The sequence below is a fragment of the Suricata suricatta genome, chromosome 5 (assembly GCF_006229205.1).
Source record: "Suricata suricatta isolate VVHF042 chromosome 5, meerkat_22Aug2017_6uvM2_HiC, whole genome shotgun sequence".
NCBI classification, from domain to species: Eukaryota; Metazoa; Chordata; class Mammalia; order Carnivora; family Herpestidae; genus Suricata; species Suricata suricatta.
This window is the reverse complement of record NC_043704.1, coordinates 126,842,657-126,859,502: the sequence shown is the minus strand read 5'-3', so window position 1 is coordinate 126,859,502 and position 16,846 is coordinate 126,842,657. Positions and strand designations below refer to the sequence as shown.

The 16,846-nt window shown below is 39.7% G+C and overlaps 1 protein-coding gene and 1 non-coding gene across 6 annotated transcripts in view; both read left to right on the top strand.

Annotated features, from left to right (window-relative positions):
* Positions 1 to 16,846, top strand: part of TMEM108 (transmembrane protein 108) — a 338,666-nt gene that overhangs the window by 136,692 nt on the left and 185,128 nt on the right. The gene's annotated exons all lie outside the window — the stretch shown is intronic.
* Positions 5,775 to 5,876, top strand: LOC115293044. Its single transcript, XR_003909311.1, has one exon. It is a non-coding gene; the product is annotated as a U6 spliceosomal RNA (small nuclear RNA).

Here is a 16,846-nt window from a genome sequence, read left to right as displayed (position 1 = left end):
GTTTCTTTTAAAAGTCATGTTTCTGTATTTTTGCTGAATATCTGGGAAGACTGCAGGCTTATTATAAAGAATAACATCCGTTTATATTGCATATTTTCATATCACTCCTAAAAGGGTCAAAAGCATCAGAGCACGGGGTGCCTGGGTGGGTCAGTTGGCTAAGTGTCCAACTCTTGATTTCAGCTCAGATTATGATCCCAGGGTTGTGGGATTGAAGCCTGCATTGGGCTCTGCACTGAGCATGGAGCCTGCTTAAGATTCTCTCTCCCTCCCCGTCCCCCTAAAAGAAAAAGAGGCAGCACAGCAGAGTATCTTGAAGGGATAAATTGAGAACAGTCTTTAGATCACCCTTTCATGGAGATGGAGCCCAAGAGACAGTCCTCAGGATCCTCCTGAGAGAATAAATATGAATGGTAGATTAGGCTTGGGCAGACTTTAATGCAGTACACATTGGATGACTCAAAGTAACTGACGAACATTTTAAAATCATTAACTATAGGATGCCTAGGTGACTCAGTTAAGTGTATGACTTTTGATTTTGGCTCATGTCATGATCTCACAGTTTGTGAGATGGAGCCCCCAGGTTGAGCTGTTTGTTGACCATGTGGAACCTGCTTGGGATTCTCTTTCTCACCCCTGCCCCTCCCTCTCAAAATAAATAAATAAACATTAAAAGTAAATCATTAACTGTAAAAAAAAGTTTTTAAATCAATAAAAAGACAATGTCCCATTGAAAATTCTTCATGATATGTTGGTAAGTGAGAAAAAGTCTTCTGACTTTCTTGTATATATATATAATCTTACTGTTTGGAAAAAGAAGTGTTTGCAGGTTTATATATAACATTAACTATGGTTATTATTGGATGGTATGGTTCTGGGCTTCTCTGTATTTTTCAGGTTTCCTGTGGTAAGTATGTACTTCTTTTATCCTCAGAAAAATAGTGATTATAATATAAACAGAATTCTTAAATATTACCTATGCAGGAAAGGAACTGTGTGCTGCTGACTGTGTAATCCCAGGGTCTAGAATATATTTTAGAATCACCAGAGAGAGCTTGTAGAACTACAGCTTTGTGAGCCTCACCCCTGGAGATGCTGGCTCAGTCGGACTGGTAGGAGACAAGGATGCCGAGGGAGGTGAAAGCAGATTCTAGACTAAGTCACACTAACGAGTATCAGAACCATTTCCCATATAAACTCCAGGTTCATTGTAACTTGGGGCAGAATCTGTATTCCAACTGAAAGTTATAATTCAGTTTTCTTCCATCTTGACTTCGGGAAAGCTATATTTAGTTCAGTTTCCCCTGAAGATGATTTTCAGGCTCCTGGGACTTAGAAAAGGCAATTATCTATCAAATACCAGATGGCTGTGTAGATTAGCCCTGATGAGTAAAAACGGTGATTTGAACAAAAGACACGATTAGCTGGTTGAATAACAGCAGGCCATCTCCGCACAGGAGTACTAGAAACAACGGTGGGGTCAGATACTAATGCTTCTATTTTCTTGAGTTCATTAACAATGCGTTCATTATTTCACTACTACTCTGATGTTAACAGTAGGGAGACATGGAGAGAGGGCTAACTTATATACCACAGCATTCATATTTTTTATTAAAATAACATTTTCCGGGGTGCCTGGGCAGCTCAGTTGGTTAAGCATCTGACTTCAGCTCAAGTCATGATTTCACAGTTTGTGAGGTTGAGCCCCATGTAGGCTTTGTGCTCACAGCTTGAAGCCTTGAGCCTGCTTCATATTCTGTGTTCCCCACCCCCCTGCTGCCTCTCTCCTGCTTGTACTCTCTCTCTCTCTCTCTCAAAAATAAATGAACATTAAAAAAATTAAAATAACATTTTCTTTAAAATTTCATGAAAAGATAACTTTTTATAAAGGTTCATATAACCCTTTATAAGATATAGGTAAAATCTATAAAGAACTTATCAAACTCACACCTAAAAAGAAAATAACCTAATTAAGAAATTGACAGACGACATGAATAGACACTTTTCCAAAGAAGACATCCAGATGGCTAACAGACACATGAAAAGATGCTCAACATCACTCATCATCAGGGAACTACAAATCAAAACTATCACCTCACACCTGACAGAATGGCTAAAATTAACAACATAAGAAACAACAGGTGTCGGCAAGGATATAGAGAAAGGGAAGCCCTTTTGAGGTATTGGTGGGAATACAAACTGGTGCAGCCATTTTGGAGAATAGTATGGAGGTTTCTCAAAAAACTGAAAATAGAACTACCCTAAGATCCAGTAATAGTACTACTAGATATTTACCAAAAGGATACAAAAGGACAGATTCCAAGGGGTTCATGTACCCTAATGTTTATAGCAGCATTATCAACAATAGCCAAGCTATGGAGAGAACCCAAATGTCCATTGACTGATGAATAGATAAAGAAGATATGGTAAAAAAAAAAAATCTCATGGAATGTTATTCAACCATCAAAAAGAATGAAATCTTGCCATTTGCAACAATGTGGATAGAGCTTGAGTGTATTATGCTAAACTAAATAAGCCGGTCAGAGAAAGACAAATGCCATATGATTTCACCCATTTGTGGAATCTAAGAAACAAAACAGATGAACCTATGTTGCGGAGTGGTGGTGAAGAGAGAGATAAATCATGAGAGACTCTTAAAGCTAGAGAACAAGGGCTTCTGGGTGGCTCAGTCAGTTAAGGGTCAAACTTTGGCTCCAGTAGTGATCTTGCAGTCTGTGAGTTCAAGCCCCACATTGGGCTCTGTGCTGATAGCTCAGAGCCTGAAGCCTGCTTTGAGTTCTGTGTCTTCCTCTCTTCCCTTTGCCCATTCTCTCTCTCTCTCTCTCTCTCTCAAAAATAAACATCAAAAATAAGAACGAACTGAGGGTAGATGGAGGGAGGGTGGGGGGGATGGGCTAGATGGGTGATGGGTATTAAGGAGGGCACTTGTTATGAGCACTGGATGTTGTATGTTCAATTCCTGAAACCGATATTGCACTATATGTTAACTAAATAAAATTTAAACAATAAACATAAAAAGACAAAACATTTTATGAAGAGAGATAACTTAATGTTATTTCTCCATCTACTTGTAAAGAATAGTAGTGTGTGTCTTTCCTAGGAGATTTTCTTCTTCAAGAGTTCCAAGAGAGGGGCACCTGGGTGGCTCCACTGGTTAAGCGGCTCAGGTCATGGTCTCCTGATTCATGAGTTTAAGCCCCACGTTGGGCTCTGTGCTGACAGCTCAGAGCCTGGAGCCTGTTTCAGATTCTGTCTCCCTCTCTCTCTCTGCCCTTCCCTGAATCCTATGCTGCCTCTCTTTCTCAAAAATAAACATTAAAAAAAATATTTTTTTAAGAATTCCAAACTAAAGAGCAAAAAAATAAAAAATCCAAACTAAGCATTTTCGTTCCATTTATGTCTGCAATAGCAAAACTAATATTTATACTGTCCACCTATGCATACACAGAACTGTGTTGTATAATAGTCAAAGCTTCCCAAATGCTTAAGACTGCCATTCCACTTCTGCATAGTTACAAAAACAAATTGAAAGTTTCTAAGATGCTGCCTGTTGAAAACCCTACTATTGACTCCAGGATCTCTAAGCTCTCAATTAACTAAGGTATAAATAGGGAGAGGAAAGATCCCAGATAATTTAAAATATAGTTAAACCAAAACTACCCAAAATGTAGTACCAAAATTTTAATTGTAAACATATTTATTTCAAAATATATCCATATTCACATACACATTAACATTGTAAAACTGTCATCAAAAAACATAAATAGGTATTGTTGGTATGCATGCAGGTAAATATCATTTTACTTCCTCAACAAAGAAATGGTAAAAATATAAAAATCAGGTTTTAAAAGATTAAAGTATGTTAAAATATACCACTGGATTTTTTGTCAAGAAAGAGAGTTGTTCCCAAATCATGATTGACATGTCTGTTCATTAATACGTATTTCTAATAGTAGACACATTCTTTTTTTTTTAAATATTTTATTTATTTTTGATACAGAGAGACAGAGCATGAGAGGGGGAGGGTCAGAGAGAGAAGGAGACACAGAACTGGAAGCAGGCTCCAGGCTCTGAGCTAGCCGTCAGCACCGAGCCTGATGGGGGCTCGAACCCACGAACGTGAGATCTGACCTGAGCCGAAGTCGGAGGCTTAACCGACTGAGCCACCCAGGCACCCCTAGACACATTCTAAAATACAGATATTTGTGCATAATTGTGGTGATTTTGGTTTTTGGACAAATGCATTATCTATACCTTATGGGCATCTTTAATCTTCATACTGATTTGTCTACTTGTAGACAACAGTAAAACCTCATGTCACCCTAGCCCCTGTTCCTAACATTTAGATCTGATGAAGATTAGGCAACACAAAGTGGTGGGTGTTACTGGCAAGAGGCAGCTCTGTGAGGTGAGTTGGTCTTTTTCATTATTTTACATACTCATTTGGGAGTGTGAGGTCATTGGTTCACTTTCTCCTGACATTTAGATAATTCAGCACTAGATTGTGATGGCAGTAGCTGGCTTTCCATCAATCTGTGCCTTCACTCTTATCATTTGTCCTCACTTATTAGACACATGAAAGAAGTTAGTAAAGCCATAGGATAAACAGATAAATGTGATATGCTTTCAGAGAGTAACAGTTTTACTTGAAGATGTTGAGGGCAAAATAATGTAAACAAGTTGTATTGATAATTTAAAAATTATTTTTATACTAGAGTGATGTGTACATGTTAAAGAATATTAAGCAAAATGTACGTGCTTTTAAAGATGAAACAGGACACATCAAGGAAATTTCCTAGTCAGAGAGGCCACTTTACACTATGCCCAAGACTCCAGGATGTGGGATTGGGAGGAGATAGGGTGGTATATATTAGTTCAGTCTCCTATTAAGGAACAGGAGAAGCACTGCAAAGAGGCATGAAGAAAAATAGCATAAAATTTAGTTCAATAGATGCCCATTTACTTACAGTTAGGATGGGTCTCCAGTGAGTTAAGCTTTTTCCAAAAAAGCCTAACTCTTAAATGAGCCAAGCATAAATCACTAATTATCCTGTTCATGAGGACTCAAGATTAAGAGTTTAAAGAAATACAAATGACTAGATTATAACAATTTCCTGATAGAGAACCTTTACTTTCCTCATTTACTTACTTTAATGTCTCATTTACCATTTTGGTGTCAAAAGTTCCCATGCCTTCTGCACACCTGCAGTCTTGCTGCTGAAGATTCTCTACAGCTCAGCCTTTGATGATGATGGCGATGATGATGAGACTCAACACCCGCCTCGTGTTGATCGTGTGTGAAGCATTGCTGTAAATGCTTTGCATTTAGCCCTCACAACAACCCTATGAGATGGAGCTATCGCTGTTTTTCCATTTTTACAGATAAGGAAACTGAGGCACAGAGAGCTCAGTAATTTTCCCAAGGGCATGTTGCCTAGAAATGATAGATCCAAGATTGGACCCCAGGCAATCTGGTTCCAGAGTCCTGCTTTTAAATATTATCTTTCCTACCAAAGATAGGAATCACCAAGGTTATTAAACATTTAGGGCTTATAAGGCTAGAATTCATGAAGTTGTTGGAAGTGATGTTGAAAATCTGCTTGAGTCACATGGACAGCATTAACAAATGAAGATCTAGTAGATTTAGACAATCAGGACACAGTAGATGCTTCCAGAGACAATCATTTGGCTAACAAAGGAAATAAAATGAAGCCCTGAAATAGATTCTGTTTAAATTACTTTCATTATGGTCCTTGTTTCAGCAGCCTACGTACGAAAATTGGAACGATACAGAGAAGATTAGCATGGCCCTTGCGCAAGAGGACATGCAAATTCGTAAAACTGCTTTCACTATGATTGTGCTGTGAACATCCTGTATGAAATAAAGGATGTTGTATGGTAGATATATTAGACAGTTCTGTTTGGAAAAACACGTAAGTTCCAAAAAGCATTTCCTTTATTGTTTATTCAGAGAATTAGTGACTTTTCCCCAGTTTTCAGATAAAGAGAATCTGTATTAAGTGTATGCTTAAAAGTTAACTTCAGTGTAATTACTGACACAGCAAGCTAGATAACCATGGGAAATTGATGGTGCTAAGTGTCAGGAAAGGTATGAAGGAGTTTCATCTGTGATCCAGTTGTCCTGTCCCAGAAGAGAAGAGCCTGAGTGGCCTTACCTATGTCCTATCACTCCATATTTCTTTATTTTTCTTTATCATAAGAGAGGAAACCACTCAGGGGCGACATTGCTCCTTATGATTCCTCTGGATTTGGAAACTGTGTGTGTGTGTGTGTGTGTGTGTGTGTGTGTGTGTGCCCGCGCGCTCATATGTGTGTGTTTAATTTCACTCCTGTTAACAGTTACTTCCTTTGGTCTATCCTTTTTGAGAGCAAGATGTGCATTCTTTCTAAATACTGGATGTGTAGGGTCACTTCATCACTAAAGTTGTCCTTCCCACAGCCTTGACTCAGATTATCTTCTTATGAAAGACCCCATTGCACAAAGCAAAACATTTTCAGGCACATTTAAGTGGAATATATAAAGATTTTCCAGGAATGATTTTGTTCCAAGAAAATTAAGCTTTCAGCAAACCAAATCCAGAAGCACGGATTTCAGTTCAGCAGAAGAGGGGAGATTGTTCATTATCACCATATTAGTCTCAGATTTTGATCATTGGTATAGAGATTTTACCAGCTAGCCAAGATAAAAGCAGTTCTGAGTCCACTCTTTTGAAGTTCTCTTATTAAATAGTCAGACAGTGACCAAAATTAAGTTTTAGCTTTTATGCTTTGGGCCCTGAAAATAAGAATGTGGTTAATATTGAAACAGTTTAAATATTCAGAAGTCTTTTTGCCCAGAGCATCGCGTCAGAGATATCTTAAGACACAGTGAACCTGTGGCAATAGCCTTCGCTTCTAAACCCCAAATCTTCTTTGCCTAGTACTGCACCTAGAAGATCCCACTCTGTCTAGGCAACCCCACCTGGCTTGGTCTGCACCAGGCTGCTATTTATCTCTCAGATGAGTCAAGGTCCAGTAGTTTCTGCGTGCACTTGACTGCCAGCTTTTCATTCCAATTTTAATGGAAACAGAGTCCTTCCTTCCCATTGTAGATCAATTAACCAGACCGTATTGAGGGCAGAGATTAACTTTTCCTTCTAAGACCGATAGTCCTAAGCAAAATAAGAAGGATTAAAATTTGCTTTTCTCTAGGAAAATGCATAGGTCTGAGTCTCCGCAGAGAGTTCTCTGAGCTTAAAGGTCAGTGGAATCTTTGAAAAGACCTTCTGGAGATCACCCTTTAGGGACAACAGCCTGAGATGCCAGTGTGGGTTTGTCACTGGCCACATGTATGCATTAACAGACCATAAGAAGGGAGAAGGGAATTCTAGGAATACCAGGGTCATTAGGTAGTGGCAAACATTGTCATGTTGCATTTTTATTGTCTGGTTGTTTGAAGGTTCACAGTGAGGCATGTTCTTCCCACATTTTAATATTCTTGTAGCCTTAAACACTGCCTTATTCACTGATGTCTCAGCCTCAGCTAGCAAACCATTCTTCCCTTATCCCAAGAGCACAGAGCCCAGCTTAGAGGTGTGCTGAATACAGCTGTCCTTTCAACAAAGCCTTGTGAAGTCCAGATATGGTGCTCCTTGTGCAACAGCGCCCAAACCAATTCTGACTTGATAAGATGATTCTGTGGGAGGTGCACCTGACTCAGTTTTGTCCTTTCTTGCATCAGCATCCTCACTATACTTTCCACTACGGACATCTTTCTAGAAATAGCAAATCTTAATCTTTAGCAAGAAGTAGAGATGACTTTATAATAATAACAAAAATATTAGTTGGAAATGTTTGAATCCCCATTCTGGAATGATAAGTAAATACATAAATAAAAACAAATGTATGTCTTCACAGATATTAAAATAATACATCTTCCCCTCCTCCTCTAAGTCTGTCTCATTATAGGATATTATTCTTAAAGCACAGTGGGTTTATGACTTTAGGATAGGAGACTGGTGAGACAGTGGTTATGAAAGCAGACATGGAGTGAGAGGGCCCGTTAACATTACGTTATCTGCTCCGTAGGTGTAGAGAAGACAAACCTAGAGGGCCCAGCTCACAAGGTTCTTCTATAGTTCAGAGACTGGAATTGGGAAGAAGTAAAAGATGATATGAGAAAATAAATGTCTGCCTCTGTCCTGGCAAGGGTAAAGATGGAGAAAAGAAAATAAAAAGAGGAAGGGAAACAGAATTATGTGCAAGAAAGGCATCTCACAGTTGGTTCTGCACTTTGGCGTTGGGAGACCGAGGACTTCAGAGAAGCCCTGCAGACTCAGGGTTCTGTGCTCTTAGTGGGACTGTGGATACAAAGGAGCATTGTGCTCTACAGACCGCTATGGAGCAGCTCAGCTATCGCGCAGCAGGGGTGCTGAGGGGAGAATCAGAAGCAGCAGATGTTGGGGCAGACCACTGGGCAGGGGGCGAAATGGTACGGGAGCAGACTGTGGGGTCTGTAGCCAGCCAGAGCTGAACACAGGGGCATTGGCAAGAACTGCCTGGGAGCATTCCTGGAGGCAAAAGAAGGGAACAACCTGGTGCATTAGAATCAAGAGGCCAGAAAGGCACATGGTGACAGGGAATGTTACTGCAGACCCCTGGGTGCCAGGCAGTGCATATGAAAGGACTGGCACAATGCCAGATGACTACCCCCAACCTCATCAGACACTGGGGAGGACTGGATGCCAGTATAGGAAGAGGGAAAGCTCTCAGGGAATCTGAATATTTTCTAAAGGAGCTGTGAGTACTGAGCTCAAGGGTAAGCTAGAGTGAACATTTAGTTACAGTGAAAGGCATTGTATCAGATATGATCAGAACCAATTTTTTTTACAATGGTTAAAACAAAGAATGTAATTATACTGGTATATATCTTAAACATTTTATTTTAACTTAATGTTAATATACATTCATACAACATTCTTTTAATGTGAGTCCAACATCATTTCTTCATATGTTGGTCTTCCAATTAGAGTTCCTATTTCTAGCATAAATTACATCTATCATGCTTTGTCTATAATTTCTAGTTGTATTTTCTTTACTAGGTCAATAACTCTTTAAGCCACTTGTGAAGAATTTTAAATATAGAATCTTAGTTTTTCTATAGTTTAAAAAAATGTTTACAATTGCCTTGACACGTAATTGAAATAATTGTTAAAGGAAACTCACCTTAAATCTGTCTAAAGCATCCAATTTAGTTTTCGTACAGACAGCTCTACCTTCACAGTCACTTCCCCCCTATTTTGCAGTGTACTTAATTATATTACATAACTAAAATAACACAAGGCGGACATAAACAGATTTGGGGACACAACTAACTCTTGAAAGCAGACACTGTGGAGACATTTCAGACAGAAACCTGTCCCCTGTGAGTGCTCTGCGTACCACGGGAAACAGCGTGGTATGGAGAAGAAATGGAGGGTGCAGGTTAATTCATCCAGTGGTTACATGGAGATTGGTTAAGAGCACAAATAGTACAACATGTTCTCTGTAACAGCAGATGATGGCTCAAAAGGAAGGCCAAAGTAGTTATGGATAGCACTTTAACATTTTAAAAATTATAATTACATTGTTCCCTGCACTTCCCAGTTACATGCTCTGTGGGTTGAACTTTGAATAAGCCCACTGTATACATTCTTAATTAAACCATGAATGTATATCATGGCTTTTCAGTGGAACACTGACTCTTTTCCCGCTAATCCTTTTCCGTGATATTCTTGATTACACGATAAGTCACTAAACCAGTAAGGTTTTTCTTTCTTGTCTATGGAGTTCATTCTGGTTTCTGCTTTCACACCTCCTGGAAGGCCTCTTAAAATACGATCTTCATCGCCATATTTGTAAGGAAGTTTGCTTCCTGCCACAACTTGTGCACATTTACAGTTGTCTACTCTACCACTTAACCCAGATTTGAGTTAGGTTTGTTGCTCTGGCTTTGTCTATAATCTGTGTCCTCTTTTAGTGCTCTGACTGAAGAATAAATAGGAGGGTGTATTTTAAGGTACTTTTGGTTGGAAAAGTAACTTTCTGATTTGGAGCCCCAGCTACAAGCCATTGTTTCCCCCACTGAATGGACATTTCTGTGCTTTCTTTTGAACTCTTGCACTTCTCTGTCCTTTACCCTACCTGCACTTCTGCCTGTCACCAAAGGTGTCTGTGTTTATCATTTCATGTCCAGCGCCATGCAGGCTTCTTGTGTTCCACGCTTAGGCACTCTTTATATATGCAGAAACCTGACCACTCCCTGTGGCCGCCTGAGCCTGAAGTGAAGCAGGTGGAAGGCAGGGTTGGTGAGCTCTTCCTTGACATTCTACCCATGTGTGTATTCCCTTACCATTTGCAGAGCCAAGGATCCTACAGGCTAACTCCAGGCCATAGCATAGGAGGCAGAACTGTGAGTGTGTGTTGCCTTCTCCAGCTATAGAAAAACTTTCACCTAGGAATAAGCAGCTGCCTCCATTATGTTTGGCAAATGAATTGAGGACCTTTTCAGTCTGTCAGAGGATACAGATTCCAGAATAGGGTTGTCATCCTTGGAGGATCAAGAGTAATAACTGTTTTTCTTTGCTTTAATTTTGGTATTTTTGCCAGAGCCAACACTGTTGACTTCATTAAAAACTGTTAAGGGTTGCTTCACAGTGTTGGTAACTATTTGTGATCCATTTGTAGCATACTTCTGAATCTTACTTTCAAAACAGTGGTGGGTAAAAGAGTTGGTTAACTTCCCCCAAACCATTTAAATTAATTCTGATTTCTTCCTATTATAAATATAACTCGTAATTAATTCTCTACTGTCCTAGGTCAGAACCATATCTGCAAAGCCATGTCATATAAAATGATTTTTTTTTTAATTTTAGAGCATGCGCAAGCAGAGGGGAGCCACAGAGGGGAGAGAGAGAATCCTAAGCAGACTCCATACTCAGTGTGGAGCATGACATGGGCCTTAATCCCACAACTCTGGGATCATGACCTGGGCCGAAATCAGGAGTTAGACAGCCAACCAACTGAGCCACCTGGGCGCCCCTAAAATCATATTAAAATGTGTAGCATCAACCACTGTGCTGTGTCAATTTTTAATACTCTGAAAAGACTTAGAAATCAAGACTTAGTTTAAAACTTAGTCTGTCCTATTTGTGAGTAGAAACAGAAATATCAGTTGAGAGCATATTGTGACAAATCTGTGGAAAATCTGTCCTCCATTGATCTGTGCAATTATCCCTGGAAAGAGCATATAAGGAAAAAGTCTCCCCAATCTAAGTTTCCTTTTGATAAAATCTTGGCAACAAGGTTGGCAACAGCTTTTCTAATCCTAGGCTTCAAATCTTCAAGAAAAATTTTGTTGGATGATGCCTACTTTGAGGATATGATATTTTAAATATCATACTGCTTCCAGACATCTGAAGGTTTAACATGCAAATTAGTATATAATTTCTCCTCAGTGTGTGTATGTTCATGTTCTGTCATATCAGCTCACTTGATTATGTCAAGGGATGAGACCTTGGGCCAGCCAGTTAACCTTGCTGGGCTCCGTCTCACATTGTAATGAGAAGGGATTGCAGTATGGTTTATTCTAAGCTTTTCACAGTTATAACACTTTTTATTCTAATGGGAAAGAATTTTGAGATCACATGCTTATGTGTGCCCTGCATATGCAGATTACATAGACTAAAGTTTTATTTCTAATAGCCTGGACTCATAAGATGCACATAGGCTATTTTCTTAACTTCTGTTTTATATTTTTATATATGTAAAGAAAGGGGGGGGTTAAAAAAGATTAAAATCCTTTTCTTAATGTTTATTTCTGAGAGAGACAGAGCATGAATGGGGAAGGGGCAGGGAGAGTTGGGGAGAGACACAGAATCTGAGGCAGGCTCTAGGCTCTGAACTGTAAACTCAGAACCCGACATGGGCCTCAAACCCACAAACTGGGTGCATGACCTGAGCTGAATTTGTACACTTAACCTACTGAGCCACCCAGGTGCCCCAAGATTAAAATCTTTTTTAAGTAAATATTGGATCCATGCCTAATTGGATCTTCACCATCAACTACCACTGGCCACCTCCAGTGTTGAAAATTCTGTAATAAAATGGTGTTCCATGAGCTACTGAAGGAATGAAGGGTCAGGAGAAGATCTTCGGGCCTATGTCTCCCAGGATGATCACCAACTCATTAACATAAGTAGTGGCCTTGTGGGTTCTCTAAGAGGACAATATGGCTTTCCCAGCAATTTCCTATCCCATGCAGGAGAGTGTTATAGCTTACTTTAAGTTTTACATTTATCAGGGCCCCAATCTCTGGAAAAGGAAGAAGACAGGAACAAATAATCTGTAGGCTTGAAAAAATTCTGATGGCTCAAGTGCCACTTCTTCCTCAGAGCCATTAAAAGCTGCCTTTAGACTTAATTCTCTATTTCTAATCAGCTAAAATGAGAACCATGGCCAGTCCTCACCTCCTTTCATGATTCTCTCACTCCATTAAGATTGAAGCTGGTTTGTCACATTGACACTGAGGAATGTTATTATTCAAAGCTGAATTAAAAAGTGAATTTATATAGAACAAAACCAATAAGCCAAGCAGCCTTGACATTTAATTTTCTTGGAAACCTTTCTCATCGAACCAGGGAAGTCTGAAGACTACACATTTGCAAAATGAAAAGTGGAGAGTAGGAGGATAATCTCCTCATATAAATAATGAGCAAATAATCTGAAAGAGATCAGATGTTAGATATGGTCATTTCTCCTTGCCTTGTCCTCTTTCTCTACCCTGAAGTGACATTTATGAGTTCCAGCTCTTAGAGATGGTTTCTTTTTCCCCCTTTTTTCATAGGCATGAGGGTTTGGGGAAGTAGGGGGAGTGATAATTTTTATTTATGTTTTTGGACATCAATTTTAAGTTTGCACTGTTAACATTGCTTGTTGGCACATAAATTCAGAGGGTCAATAGCCAAGAATCCCCTCAAAATCCTAATGTAAATTGTGTAAGTTTAGTTCAAGACGCACTTTGGCTCTTTAAGGTAGGCTGAACATACAGAAGGAATCGTTTCAGGATCCATTTAGCTTTCTGTTGTAGTCAAGGTAGGTAATGGTTGTTTTAACAAAAAGTCAGAATCTCAGTGGCTTGGCATGGTAAAAATTTATCACTCACATCCTGGTTCAGTGTAGGTTAGCAGGAGGTGAGGTGAAGGGTCCTGTTCTGTATAGTAATTTAGGAACCTAGAATTTCTTTGTAATGAAAATCTGTGGTACTCTGGCATTCAGCATCCCTCCGCTGGATTCTTTGTATCTACCTGCTAGGGAAGTGAAGAAGAATAGAAGGTCATGCAGAATAGAGATAGCTGGGCAGTTTCCAGGTTTTTGACTAGAACTCAATCCTGTGGTCTCACTTACCTGCAGGGGAGCTTTGCCTTCTGCACTGTAACCCGCAGAAGGAAGAAATGAGTTTGGTGAAACATAGTCTTGACTCTGCCTTGGTTCCCTTTCCTCTTGCTGCCAAAACCTGTGTACATAGCCTGTCTTAGCGTGGGCTGCCTGCACTGACACCAAGGCATTTAATTTGATCTAGTGGTTAGGCATCCATTTGATGCTTTTTTATTCCATTTCTGAGAGGAAAAGACCTTTACACATAGAGGATGACTTTTAATACTGTCAGGGGTAAACATGCATAAATATAGACCCTGTTGAATCACTAAATATATATATATATTTAAGTTTATTGTCAAATTGGTTTCCATACAACACCCAGTGCTCTTCCCCACAAGTGCCCTCCTCCATCACCACCACCTCTTTTCCCCCCTCCCCCTTCCCCTTCAACCCTCAGTTCGTTTTCAGCATTCAGTAGTCTCTCAGGTTTTGTGTCCCTCTCTCTCCCCAACTCTCTTTCCCTCTTCCCCTCCCCCTGGTCCTCTGTTAGGTTTCTCCTGTTCTCCTGTTAGACCTATGAGTGCAAACAAATGGATCACTATATTTTTAAAGTGGAATTCTACAGGGAGTGGATGCCGACTGTTTAGTATGTGCTCAGGAAGAGGAGATATCATCCATTCATCTACTGTTTTAGGAAAAGCTTTAAATGATCTCTTCTACCAAGCTGTTCCTCTGTGTAGAAGAGAAAAATTACAGAGCTTCAAGATGACCAGATGATGAAAAGAAAAAGCTGGAGAGATTTTAGCCTAAATGATAATGGAATAAGGTGACACCATGATGTATAGTAACAGATCACTTGACACAGGTTTGAGACACAGTGTTCTAGAGAGATACATTTATGTCCCTTAACCTTGTTCCAAAATTCAGCATCTAAGGAATTCTGACCTCGTTGATTCTTGATTGAGAAGCAGTTTAGAGAAGTGAAGGACTTGTTAGATAAGGCCAAAAGAAGTAAAGAAACTTATTGACAGGGAACTGTTAAGAATCAAAGATAGGCCTGTATACTTCTGCAGTGATTTTAGTGAATGCTTTAGCAGAGCATGGTAAAGGCACAGATTGGCATTTTTTGGGGCATGCTGGTGTTTCACAGGGGAGATTTCTACACATGGATATTTAGAGCCCATCAAATATGGTTCTGTATGCTTTTGCTCAAAATCCCATCCCCAGGAGGGGTGTGGAAAATGAAGTACTACTTATTGATTATAGTACTGGCTTTATCTGCCAACAGAAGGCCAGTACTGCAAGAAAAATCCCATTTCCATGGCAACAGAGATCTCTACTTTTAACTGGATATCACGTGAAGAAGAAACTATTTTTTTCTCTAACCTTAAAGATTGCAATTTTGAGAATACGGGAATGATTTTTGGCAGCAGGGTGTTGTTAGAGCATCTGGGCAAAAGGGCTAGTGTCCAGGGTAAAGGCCTTTAGGACTTTTAATATGTCAACCCTGATTTTACATCAGGGCAAGAAGCATAAATTAAACTGTATAAGACATTATTTTACTACTGAGGAACAGTGACCTTTTATTCCAGAGGCATCTCAAGGGTAAAAGAATGGGACATTTCATTTGTTGAATTTCCCTGAATATTACCAGATGTTCAAAAATGGGGGGAAGAGAGGAGCCAATCAAATTAATCTTTATTGGATGTTACAGTGTTCTCTTCCTGATAATGTCTCCTCTTCTCATTAAACGTTTTAAGACTGTGGAGCCCAGCCTTATAAGAGACACTTGTCGCCCTGCTCTAGCGAACTGTGCTCTAAAAGCTTTGCTGTTGAGAAATCATTTGCCATTTTTGTTTTAAAACCTTAAGATGTCTGGTCAGCCAGCCAGGTCTCTCTAATTAAGAGGAGTCCGGGTATGATAGGAGACCTGGCCCGTATCACATGCTCCATGCCAGGCGCTGTGCTGGCTGTTTGGCCATAGCAGGTGCCGTCTTCCTTGCTCTTGTGAATAAAGAACAGTGACTCACACTGGACATCATCAGAGGCAGTCACTTCTGTCTGAGTATCTAAACTAAGAGTTCAATGCAGCATTCTCAAACCATTGGTGCTAAGTATATTCTGATCTCTCAGAGTTGACCGAGCTGGCGTTTCAATTAAACTTTCATTGCAAACAAACAGAAGTCCTAAATATGCCAATCTAGTTGATTTTTATTCTCGATGATCAAAAATATTAAGTTTTTCATTTATAATTAATTGGGGGAAGTGACAGAATGTGTTTTTGAGTAGTGCCATTGTGAATAAAATTTGAGCCTGGGGGGTGAGGACTGTAAGGGAGATAACCGCTCAGATTGTTCTTGTAGTGGTGAAAAAAGTGGAGGTGAGAAGGCAAAATCACAAGGGGATCAGCTTTTACAAAATATAGTCCCCAAGAGAACTTTGATAACTAGGTTTTAAAGTCAGCAAGGTTTTCTCTCCCACTGTTCACTACCTTTGTTCAGGGTACATTTTCACCTCTCTTATATGAACAGGCCTCTTCTCCTTTGAAGTTTTGAGAAATGTTGTTGAAAGTCCCTCTGTCAGAGTGCTTGATTTATGCTGTGGTAGCAAACTACACAAAATAGCCACAGATGACAATCACAAGTTTATTTTTCCCTCATGTACATGCCAACAAAGGTGGGCTGTAGCTTTGCTGAGTCATCTTCACTCTAAGACCTAGGCTAATGACACAGCCTCTGTCTGGAACACGGCCAGTTTTGTGGTAGAAAGAGAAGAATTCGATCCTGTTAATGGAGTAGTCGCCGTTAAAGCTTCAGTCAGAATTGATGTGCATCACTCCTTCTCACATTTCATTAGCCAGACAAGTCACATCCTCGTGTTTGGGCAGGGTAGGAAATCCTTCTTCTCTTTCTAGATTTAATCTTACGTACCTTGAACTTCTCGGGGGAGAGCTACACCCTTTTTTCTTTTTCCTGGACCATGTTGTGCAGTTGGGGACCACCTTCAGCCATTCAGTGGCTTTTTACAAGGTTATAAAGCCACACCTTTGCTTTGGTCCTGGCCCGAGACAAAGGTTTAATTGCCGTAATTGTTCAAAGGTCTCCTCAGTTTCTGTTACAGTATGGGTTGTAAAGAAGTTGGCTCTTCTAATCCTACAAGACTTGGAATTTCTGGACTTTCAGTCCCTTTCATTTCTGTTTATAAACTATCCATTTCTTTAATCCTCTTTTTTCATAGTACAGTTGTCAGATGGCACCAACAGCAGTCAAAAGATGCTATTAGCATCCCATTTTTCACTTTTTCACCTAAAGCAACAGGCTTATCAGCTGCATTATTTGTATTCTAAATTGTCACAGGTGACAGTTTTTTAAAAATTTTTCTTGGGGCACCTGGGTGGCTCATTTGGTTA